The sequence below is a fragment of the Cebus imitator genome, unplaced genomic scaffold (genome assembly GCF_001604975.1).
Source record: "Cebus imitator isolate Cc_AM_T3 unplaced genomic scaffold, Cebus_imitator-1.0 Scaffold600, whole genome shotgun sequence".
NCBI lineage: Eukaryota > Metazoa > Chordata > Mammalia > Primates > Cebidae > Cebus > Cebus imitator.
The window spans coordinates 236,273-248,856 of record NW_016107915.1 but is presented as its reverse complement, the minus strand read 5'-3'; the positions used below and the strand labels follow the sequence as shown (position 1 = coordinate 248,856).

Here is a 12,584-nt window from a genome sequence, read left to right as displayed (position 1 = left end):
TAAATTATTTCCCAAGACCAATGTCCAGAATGGTGTTTTTTAGGCTTCCCTTCAGGACTTTTTTTTTTTTTTCTTTTTTTGAGACAAGGTCTCACTCTGTCACCAGGCTGGAGTGTAGTGGCAAAATCACAGCTCTCTGCAACCTGTCTCCCAGGTTCAAGCAATTCTCGTGCCTCAGCCTCCTGAGTAGCTGAGATTACAGACGCACACCACCACACCTGGCTAATGTTGTTATATTTTTGGTAGAAACAGTGTTTTAGCATGTTGGCCAGGCTAGTCTTGAATTCCTGACCGCAAATAATCTGCCTGCCTCGGCCTCCTGATGTGATGGGATTACAGGTGTGAACGACCATGCCCAGCCTTCTTCTAGGGTTCTTATAGTTAGATGTCATGCATTTAAATCTTTAATTACCTTGAGTTAATTTTTGTACGTGGTGAAAGATATGCATATAGTTTCATTCTTTTGCATATGGCTAGCCAGCTATTCAAGCACCATTTATCGAATAGGGTCTCTTCCTATTATTGCTTGTTTTTGTAAAAGATCAGATGGTTGGACATGTGTAGCTTTATTTATGGGTTCTCTATTCTGCTCTATTGCTCTATGTGTCTAGTAAAGATTTTATTTCTCCTTCACTTATGAAGCTTAAATTGGCAAGTTATGAAATTATTGGTTGGAATTTCTTTTCTTTTGGGAGGCCGACGTAGGTGGATCACTTGAGGTCAGGAGTTCAAGACCAGCCTGGCCAACATGGTGAAACCCCGTCTCCACTAAAATTACAAAAATTACCTGAGTGTGGTGGCGCACACCTGTAATCCCAGCTACTCAGGAGGCTGAGACAGGAGAATCGCTTGAAACCAAGAGGCAGAGGTAGCAGTGAACCAATATCATGCCAATGCGCTTCAGCCTATGTGAAAAAGTGGGATTGCACCTTAAAAAAAAAAGGAATTGAGAAAGGCCCCCAATCTGTACTGGCTTGTAAGGTTTCTGATGAAATACCCACCATGAGCCTCATGGGCTTCCCTTTGTATGTGATCCGACCTTTTTCTGTAGCTTCTTTTAAGATTTTTTATTTAGCATTGACCTCAGACAATCTAGTGACTATACCCCTTGGTGATGTTCATTTTGTACAGTATGTCACAGGTGTGTATTGGATATCCATTCTTTTAGCAAGATTAAGAAAGTTTACTTGAATTATTCCTTTGGATATATTTTCCAGGTTGTTAACTTTTTCTCCTTATCTCTCAGGAATGATAATAATTCATAGGTTTGGTCACTTTACACAATTCCATATTTCTCAAATACTTTGTTCATTTTTCTAAATTATGTATTTTTTAAATTTTTGTCTGGCTTGATTAGTTCAAAATGCTGGTCTTCAGGCTCTGAAATTCTTTATCTTGCTCTAGACTATTCATAATGTTTTCAATAGTATGTTGAAATTACTTGTTAGTTTTTCAATTCCAGAAGCTCTGATTGATTTCTTTTTAAGACATTTACCTCATCCTTTATTTTCTGAATTGCTTTAGAAGTTTATTTGTGTTGCTTTTGAAACTTTTCTTGGATCTCATTGAGCTTCCTAGCAATTCATGCTTTGAATTCCTTATCGGTCATTTCTGAGTTTTCATTTTGGTTAGGAATCACTGCTGGAGTACTAGTGCAATCATTTGGTGTCAGTACATTCAAATTTTTCATAATGCCAGAATTCTTGTGCTGATTCCTTATTATCTGGAAATGTTGGTATTGATGCTTTGAGTGACTCTGAGACAGTTTCAGATCATGGATGAAGTCTTCACAAGTTTTGGTGAGATGTAATTTCTCAGGCACCTTTTAACAAGGCGTTCAGCCTATTTCATGTTCTATCAAGTCCTGATCCTGCTCTCCATGTTGAGTTTATTTTTTTACATACCACACTATCTTTATAATAAATGGGATAGAATAATAGATTAATCATCCTTGTTCAGGTGCAGTGGCTCATGCCTGCAGTCCCAGCACTTTGGGAGGCCAAGGCAGGAGGATTACTTTATCCCAAAAGTTTGAGGCTGGTAAACTCTGATCACACCACTGCAATCCCTCCTGGAGGACAAAGTGAGACCAGTTCTGTAGCCCTTGAATTGAAGATCAAAGCACTGGGAGATTCAGTATCTGGTGAAGATCCACTTGCCTGTTTGTAGACAGCCTTCTCTCAGTGTCTTCATATGGCAGGCAGAAGGGGCAATAAATATTTATTTAATGAACTGAGCATGACTGCCTTAGATTCATGCCTTTCTTCACATAGCTGTTTTAATGTCAGAAAATCCAAGTTTATTTGAAATTTTGTCTTGGATATAAAATTAGCAACATGAATAAAACTTTATTGTAACCAATAAAGAACAACATTTTTGTTATCTATTAGCATAAATGTCTAAATATCTTTATGGCAACAAAGAAAAAAGATAAGTGGACACTAACTGTTCAAGTTTTTTCTTGTCTAGTAACATACAATACAGGAATAACTTATAGACTGTAAGTATGATTAAATAAATATTAACAAATTGTGTATAAGCACTATGTATAAAATAATAAATAATAAAAGCAAACAAAAACAGCATATACACATAAGTATGCCATATATATACAGTTGAGGTTTTTCTACCTATCAAGTAATTTGGGAAAATTGTTTTCTTTACTTATTTGTAACTAATATTTACCTACAAAGAGATAACTTTCCCAAAAATTCATATATTTATTTTACCACATTTGCTTTAACATTGATATAAGAGAAATAAAGAACAAAAATACTTTTTATTCCAAATTATACTCTTAAATAGAATATAGTGTTTCCCTTCAAACAGAAATTTGATTAAAATAGACAGAAAAATCCTTAGCAAAATATTTTTAAAAATAGAATTTAACAATTTATAAAAATATTATACACCAAGGGGTTCACTGCAGGGATGCAAGCTTGGTTCAATATTGAAAAATATAATTCTTTATGGTGGAGGCTAAAAAGAAAAATTTCATTATTATCTTTATTGATCAGAAAAATCAAATGACAAAATTCAACAACCATTCACAAAAACTCCCAGAAAAATAGAAATAGAGGGGATCATCATCAATCAATAAAAGGATCTACAAAAAACCTGCTGGTAACATTATTTTTAATTGTGAGGGGGAGTGAATGGTGTTTCACTAAGATTGGAAATAAGGCAAGCATGTCCATTCTCCCCACTCTCATTCTATTTAAGACTGGAAGTTCTATTTAGGGCAATAAAGCAAGAGGAGGAAATAAAAGGCATACAAATCAGAAAGAAGTAAAACTGTCACTATTTGCAGATAACCTGATAACACAGAAAATTCATGTGGTTGCTAAAGACTGAGGGCTGGGAAAAATGGGAAGATGATGGTTAAAGGGTTCAACATTTCAATTACGCAGAATGAATAAGTTCTGGGAATCTACTGTATAGAATGGTGACTAAAATTAATAATTATATATTGTATATTAGAAAATTGCTGAGAGTGGATCTTAATGTTCTCACAAAACACGCAAAATATAAATGAGAGATGATGGACTTGTTAATTAGCTTGATTGTGATAATCATCTCACAGCATATACATGCATCAAAACATCATGTTGTACACCTTAAAGATACATATATCGTCAATTATACTTCAATAAAGCAGAAGACATACAAATTAGCTATATTTTTATATATTAGCAACAAACACATGGACGCTAAAATAAAAAATACAATGCCATTCACAACCATTCAAAAATGAAACACTTAGGTATAAATCTAACAATACATTTAAAGGACTTGTATGCCAAAAACTGCAAAACAGTGACAAAAGAAATCAAAGATCTAAATAAATAGTAAGGCATATATGTTTATGATTGAAAGACTCAACATAGCAAATTGTCATTTTCTCAAATCGATGGGTAGGTTTACAGAATTTCTATCTAAGTTTTAGCAAGATTTTTTGTAGATATAGACAAGATTATGCCAAAATATAAACAGTCAAGAAATTGGAGAAAATCTGAATGGGAGAATTTGGTGAAAATTTGTATTTGTCAGGATTATTGTCTGGAAGAGGGACCAAATATGTTCTCTATGTATCTAAGAAATGAAATTAGGTTCTCTAAGGAAAAAAAAATATGTGAAATTATATGTTAGATTAATATAAAGAAATTCTTCATATGTCAATCTGCAAAGTCAAAGATAGGATAGACTTACTCACCAGTAGACAAATTCAGTTGTGAATCACCTTCCTAGGATCATAATAAAGGGAATATTAGCATCAGATCAAGAAATAAACTGACTACAAAAAGTCACTTCTTATCCAGATACAGCTTTAATGTCAATAGTCCAAGTCAGAAGGGAAATAGCGTAATATTATCTCTACATTACAGTTGGACAGCATGAGACCTAGAAGGCATAAATAGATGAATAAGTGTTGCCTATAGTATTATGTCTTAACAAAAGCATCATAAAATAATCATGATTAGTCTGTATGATTGAATTCTTAGCAAATTATCATACATGAAAGAAATTCTTAACATTTTTCCAGCTGAATTTTATCTTTTTTGAACTAGCAAAATGATTTTGCATCTACTTGCCTTTCATGGCCAGATGGACACCTAGTTTTAAGAAGAATAATGGTGATATGTGCTCACTCCACGACTAAGTTCTCACACATTGTATGCAATAATATACTTTTCTTGTCTTTTTCATTTGTATTATCCTTTACAGCTATCTAATCAATTGTTCTCCATGAACATTATTATATTATTGACTTTTCTTAGGAAACATATTTATAAAGTAAATGTGCTGTTTGACGAATAAAAATATATTAATTATTGTAACTCCTGTTTAGGGATCCATTAGGTTAATAATTGAGTATCAATTTGAAAAGTCTAATTTTCTAATTTATATTTTCCTCAATGGATCTTATTTTTGGACATTCTGCTAAATTATTCTATATTTAAAAACTCTCTAATATCATCTTCTAAAGATTTGGTACTACAGAAAGTATTTTCCAAAGCTCTATATACATTATCAAATTGTGATAGGAACAACTGAGATTAGAAAGTAATCTCATTTCCACAACTGCAGTGAATTAGAAGGCATAAAAAATCAGTAGGCCCCTGGGAGAAATAAAGATGAGTATCCTTATTTCACACAGTTATAGGAAAGAACTGTAGGATTCTAATATTATTGACCTCAATCCTCCATTAAAATAGAATCATCCATAACATTTTGAGGAAATAATTTTCACACTACAAAATATATTTGTTGAATTAACTTTTCTCTGTTTTCAAAATTTTTATCATTTTATCATTACCCCCAAAATATCTCAATTTCCCTTAATATTCATAAAACATAAAAGTTATTCACTATAACATTTCTAATGTTCCCAATCAAACAATAAATCCTCTGATAACTTCACAATTGTGAATATAGATGACAATTTCAACTTTTATTTTCCATAAATGTTCTCCCAACTTGCTCTGCGGTCCTGCACACCTCTTCACATGACGGGGAGAAAAAAAAAAAAAAAACCGCTACGTGGAGTTAATTATTTGTTTAGATGCCTAGCAAAATGCCAACAGAATTATTTTGTTCAAATATTAATTCACTCAATTATTTATCAAGCAAATTGATAAGCATAACATTTTAGTTCTCTTTTTGCTCCATAACTAACCCTACTTTCATGTAATAAAATAATATTCAAACCCCAAACCCTAAGTCTAAAAATAATATGCATTCTCATCTAATTTAGCCTTCAAAATGTCTCCATGTACTTGACACAATTGTTTTTGAAAAGCTCAGGTTTTGTGTTTTGGAATCATCAATTATATTTAAAAATAGGAAATATTAAAGGGCTTTATCAGCTTGTCTTGTCTCCTTTGATTTGCCTTAAAATTTCTATAATAGGAAAACTGTTAGATGAACCATGACACTCCCATCTTTTTTACAATTTATAAGGGAGAGGTGAAAATGGTGTAAAAAATTACCTTCATCCTAGAAGGTAGTGAATGACTAACCTAGCTTTTGTCAACAGAGAGGACTATGTTTATACACTTTAGAGCTGCTAAGTTCCATCTTTCTGAAGAGTTATCTAATCGGTCCTTCTTGGTTATCTGCTTACTCTAGTTTTCACATACTGCCAAACAGGATTATTCTTGGGGAAAAAGAAACACCCTCAGAAATTTACAGGCAAGTGTAACCAGATCCATGATGCTATCTCTCCTAGTAATCACTTAGTTTACCCAGAGGAATTGGGTCCATCTTTCACATATTTTAAAAACAATCCTAAATAACACAAAATACAGAGATTAATTGCCAGAAAAATCGTTAATTTAAACTCGAATTCCATGTGTGCTTAGGGTAAAGGAAAGAACGACTAAAAAAATAAGATAGAATGAACAAATTTAGATAATGAAGAGAGGGAGAACAATAGGAAGGGGGTGGAGAGAGAAGAAGACAGGAGGGAAGTCATGGGGGGAGAGAAAATACAGAGATGACACAGAAGGAAATATGCGGAAAAAAAGGAAGATGTAGCGTACTTCCTTCTCTAAGCCAGACGTTGCTGCCTAGAGTCAGTCAGAAATGAGACCTCATATCTGCAACCTCACTAAAGCTAAGATAGTATATTTAAACAAACAAGAAACATTTACACAACTACATCTTCTGGTTCACAATCTTAAGTCACCAACTCACTTGGTAGGAGCTTGGTAATTTGTTGATTTGATTCATTCGAACTAATATCTAATCTCCTTACATGTTCTTTAAATAAAGACTAAACTTTCTACTTTGGAGTATATTCACATAAACTCTTTATTATGACCCATGATGGGGGAAAAGTGTCCTCCGGTATCCTCAACAGGAATAGTTTCACTTTTCCAAAATAATGATTTTCTTTTCATCTTCTGGATTCTAAGAATCATGTAGCACCTTGTATTTCCCAATTTATTTTGGCTGCTACAAACACTGGACCAAATTTATGTCATACATATAATAGCAAATATTTGGGATAATAATCTTACTACTGGCTTCAATAATAATTCAATATGGAACTAATTTTCATGGTTGCCAAATCCATTATACAACTTAGCGGAATGTAAATGGGAGGCAAGGAAGGTATTGTTAGGTGAAAGAAGAAAGTGTGGGTGAGAAGTAAGTATTTTAGCTAAATGATACTGGCCTAATCATGTTCTCAATTTTAAACTGATTTTACAGAATTAGAATATACTTTTACATCATTCAGAGACATTATAAGCTGAAAGTAACAAAAAGCCATATAAACAGACTTTCAAAAAGTAAGTGATTTTGTTATACAATATCATGTCCAGGGTTGAGTAACTCGGAGCTGGCGTAGGCTCTGTCTTCCTAATCAAAGTTTTTTTATGTGGTTTATTTTTCACACATAAGTAAGAAAAAAGGCAAAGTTAAAAAGGCAGTTTTCTATAGGGACTTCTTTCTGTATCTCATTGGCCCGAATTGTACCACCAGGTCACCCCTAACTGCAGAGGAAGCTTGAAAATCAAGTTATTTAAAGACAAAAGAAGTTAGAAAGGGTAGAAAATGGGCCCCAGAAGTATGTACCTTATTTTGTTAGTATGTTGTTTACCTGAAGAAAATCTCACACAGACTATCTAAAAAAGCAATACACACAAAAAGAGTCATCAAGGAAGAAAAATTGAGAACAGAAGAATGTATATTATATTCCTGAAAATATTAGGATTTAATCTACTGACACATATCACTATCCAAATAATTTCTTTCTAGTTTAGTTTCTCATATTTTTTAAAACATGGACAATGGCTTGGAGAGGACTGTTTAATATGACACAGTATGACATCTGAAGTGAAAACTGGTCTTTGAGTTTAAATAACTGGGTTTCATTTGATTACATTACTTATTACTTGGATGACTTGTTATATGTAACATTTCTGTCTCATTTTTCTCATCTAGGAAAGGATAAAAATTTCTGCTTTAAAAAATTCTTGTGACTATTATATGAAATGCAATATATGAAAGTGCTAGAAATATAATACACACTCAACAAATGTTACTTTCTTTCCAAGTAAGATTTAAAACAGAGGCCATGAGACTATTCATGCAAAACAATCATTTTTAAAGTACAATTTCTAAGTTGTCTTCTGTGTAGTAAATAAATCTAGGAGAAAAGGAAAAAATCTCATCTGAAATGTAAGCAACATTCTTTGCCAAGTACAAAGCTAAGTATTTTATAAATTTTATTATGTTGTCTTTCATTTAAAAACTTAACACATAATAGTATTATTTTCTTGGTAGTATGTAAATGCATAATAAGATAAAATGTTTACTTCATACCCCTTAAACAACCAAGGAAAACACAAATTAATATTTGTACATTCACAATGATACAATATTCCTGTTATCCATTGTAGTATCTTCATGTTAGCTATTGAAAGCTATACTACACCCCTCTGGGAAGAAAAGAAATTCTAAATAGCATCTCATGACACAGTGTTTCAGAAAAGAAAACTAGTTTCCTGAAAATATATCATGAAATCAATGTATTTCCACAAGTGACCAGCTTAATCACCCAACCCTTCAGTCGAAAGAATTCCAATTGAAATGCTGCACTGCTTCTCTCCCTTTATAACTGAATCTACTCAACAGTACATTGCCCATTTTATAGGAGAAAGTAGATCTGGAGACTTTTGTATTGACTTGAAAGAAGGGCATTGGAAGTCTCGCCAGAAGGCTGCAATGCCTGTGCTTAGAAGTAATCAATAATTTTAAAAAATCACACTTACAGTTCTAGCTATTTGTTTCTGTCAAATATATTATGGTGATCCATTGTGCCCTAAAAATGGCATGAATATTGCAAAAATAAATTTTCTACTAGATAAAGGCACTACTTGTTTTTTTATTTGTTTCCCTTTTTTCTTTTGAGGTTTACAAGCAACAAAAGTTATAATTCCATGTTCTTCAAAAATAAAAAAGAAATATTTCTGTACTATAACAGGGTCCAGGAAAACATCATTAATATTTAGAGGAATATTAGAGGAATTTTAGAGGACCATCATATGTATATGAAATATTTAAAGTTCTTTTACAAGTATCTTCTTTTTCTCAGGATTTCTTTCACTGTATTCTACGAACTACTTATTAGAAATAAAAAACACCATTTTCCCACTTTTCTTTCTCAAAAGCAAAGATGAAATAATGATCAGTACAACTGAGGCAAAAGTGAACTCTCATGGTTTGATTATTTGCCTGGAAAAACAGAAGCGCTGCCTGCCACAGAATCATTCTTTCTATAAAAGACAAACTCCTACCTTTTCCATATGACAAAAAGAACTCGTCTCATTTCTGAAATTGTTCTATAAATACCATGTGGCTATTTTAGTTGGAGATTCCTCTCTAGGAGAGTGATGTATGGTCTGCAATATCCTCTGCTTGGAGCTTATGTTCTGATAAAGAAGATGATTGAGACAATAACTCTTTATTATTTCTTTATCAGAGTTGTGTCTCTGCACTCTGTCAAATACTTCTATGTTATCATGCACTGCTAACCCGACAAAGTCTATTACTTTATTTAAATTAAGCCACGAGGTTGTCTGTGAGTCTGCAAGCCTAGAGTTAAGATCCAACCACATAAACAATAACAAGCATTTCTTTTAGTAACTCTTTGCATTTGATTTATATTCACTTTATTAATTTCATTGGTGGTGAAGCTGTTCATTTTAACTTTTTTATATCTTTGCACCAAATTAATGTAGACAAGCTTTTCAGCAATAAGTTACATTGCTTTTATTACAGATATCAGCTCTGACACACTCCCAGCCTTTGACCTTGGACAAGTTACTTAACCTCTGTATGCCTTAGTCTTTAGTACTAAAAATGAAGGTAATTATAATCTTTATATGAGATAATATACATCATTATATTGACATAGCATGGTATAGCTATTATTAGGAGAGCAAAATCTTTAAATGCTTATTTCTATCATCAGAAGGAAAAAATGCAGGAAGACTTTTCAAAAAAAAACAAAAAAAAAAAAAAAAAAAAAAAAAAAACAAAAAAAAGGAGAAAGAGCACAGTTTTATCAACACCAGAGAAGATTTCCGTAGCTACCTATGTCAGAACCAGTATACATGGAGTGGGGGTTTTAATCAGATCAAAGCAACAGGCAAGACTGGAGAGATATTTGAGGATGAAACTGTGGTGTCCTTAAAGAAATTTGGATTTTAACCTGCATGAGAACACTGGCCAAGGGAATTAGGTAAAGACCAATAAAATCATTTTTGTATTGGTCAAAGATTTCTCAATTTATACGGTGATGGATGGGAGTACAAGACTGGAGAGTTGGACAGCAACTGGTAAACTGCAGTCATTGTACAGACAAGATAATCAAGTCACTTATTAAAGTACAGGGAATCAGGCTGAAGATGAGAATGAGAGGAGAGATTCTAAGAAGACAGAATGTACAGGACTGCATGGCTGATTTGGTATGAGACATAAGGGAGTAAAGGAGCTTTGGGATATATGCATCTACAACCTAGGAGAAATTTGTGCTGGAAATTCAGATTTGGAAAAAGTTGGATCAACTCGTAGGAGCTGCTGAGCTTCACCACAGAGTGTATAGTGAGAGAAGTCCAAAAATAATGTCTAGAGAACAGAAATATCTTTACCCTGTCCTCTTTACCCCAGAAAAGAGGAAAATGAACTGTAGGAGAACTAGATAAATTAAGAGAATCTCAGAAAAACTGGTGTGGTGAAAGTTCTGAAACAGCCTGAGGAATTTGCCTCATCAGGAACTGATGAAAATCGTGTTAGATTAGGATATAAAAGTTTCAGCAGTGGTAAATTAACAAAAAAGATAGATGCCCATCACAGCTCAGGCTTCACATGGTATAAGAAAATGGGGAGGACAAAAAGAAATTGAGATGATAATTAATCTGAGAGAAGTCAAGCTAAACAAACATAATTTTTTAACGATTATCATATGTGCACATGCAGATATATATACTTGGCATAATTATGATTAAATATTAAGAATATTTAAAAATTATTAAAATTGCCTACAGTTCATGACAAAAATATTTGAAGACTGCTACAGAGAGTTTATGAATTAATTTTCTTTTTATTAGTGGTTACTTAGTGTTCTCTGTTTCTCTTCTATTATGCTAATATTTTGCTTTTGATGTTTAGAAATATTGCAATGAATTTGATACAAATTATCTTAAATGAATAGTGAACAAATAAAATATTGATGTTAGGCTTGTTAAGTATCCCAAAGAGAAAATGCAAAGCTATTTTATAAAAGAATAACTAATGGAATTCTATTCAGATGCTTGCAGTGAATAGATAAATGCATTCTTTTTCAGACATCAGATGTAGAAGCTATAAGACTTTTTTCACAATTTTAATGGAAGAAGTACTTAGTATTTGTAGCATAAGCACCCCAAAGTCCTCTAAATCCAGCACATATCTAATCAAGAGAAACGCCAGTAATCTAAGTGAATTTAATATGCTGCACTTCCAGGTTTACTCTCCTGAAGTTTCAGTGTGTCTCCACAGAAATACTGAAACATTTGCATGGGTGTTCGAAATGACATTTACCAGAGAAATTGTTTAAAAAGTAAATGGATACCATCCATCTGATCTGTTTGGCTTGTTGGGAGCCAGGGTAAAATACATATGAAAATAATTCTCCACAAAGCAGTTGAGAAGGAGTCAAGTGCTAGAAGCAGGTTAAAGGAGAGGAAATCCACAGAGGTAATAAACCTTGTAATAATATGTGTATTCTAAAGAGGGCCACTGTATTGGGAATGCAAAGAAGGTGGGGCTGATGGAGAGAAAGTATGGATCTTCAGATGCAAGATATCAACTGAAATTTATTCTGAGTATTTTCATATCCTATACTTGACAAATAAGTGCCTCAAAAAATAAAAGTTGAGTGCTCACCTCAGCATGACACATGCGAAAAGTGGAACGATACAGAGAAGATTAGCATGGCCCCTCCACAAGGATGACACACAAATTCGTGAAGTATCCCATATATTTTCAAGGTGGATCTCTTGGCAGAAACCCTACAAGCCAGAAGAGAGTGGGGGCCAATGTTCAACATCTTTAAAGAAAAGAACTTTCAAACCAGAATTTCATGTCCAGCCAAACTAAGCTTTATAAGTGAAGCAGAAATAAAATCCTTTATGGACAAGCGACTGCTGAGAGACTTTGTTGCTACCAGACCTGCCTTACAAGAGCTCCTGAAGGAAGCACTAAACATGGAAAGGAACAACCAGTAATTACCACTGCAAAAATGTACCAAATTGTAAACACCATCAACAAAATGAAGAAACTGCATCAACTAACAGGCAAAACAAACAGCTAGTATCAAAATGGCAGGATCGAATTCACAAATAACAACATTAACCTTAAATTTAAACAGCCTAAATGCCCCAATCAAAAGACACAGGCTAGGAAAATGGATAAAAAGTAAAGACCCGGCCGGGCGCGGTGGCTCACGCCTGTAATCCCAGCACTTTGGGAGGCCGAGGCGGGTGGATCACGAGGTCAAGAGATCGAGACCATCCTGGTCAACACGGTGAAAC

At 33.5% G+C, this 12,584-nt stretch overlaps 1 long non-coding RNA gene and 1 other non-coding gene across 2 annotated transcripts in view; one reads left to right on the top strand and one right to left on the bottom strand.

Moving 5' to 3' along the window:
• LOC119469210 overlaps positions 1–12,584 on the bottom strand; it is a 204,184-nt gene that overhangs the window by 142,617 nt on the left and 48,983 nt on the right. The window lies entirely within an intron of this gene.
• On the top strand, positions 11,933–12,036 carry LOC119469211. Its single transcript, XR_005198027.1, has one exon. It is a non-coding gene; the product is annotated as a U6 spliceosomal RNA (small nuclear RNA).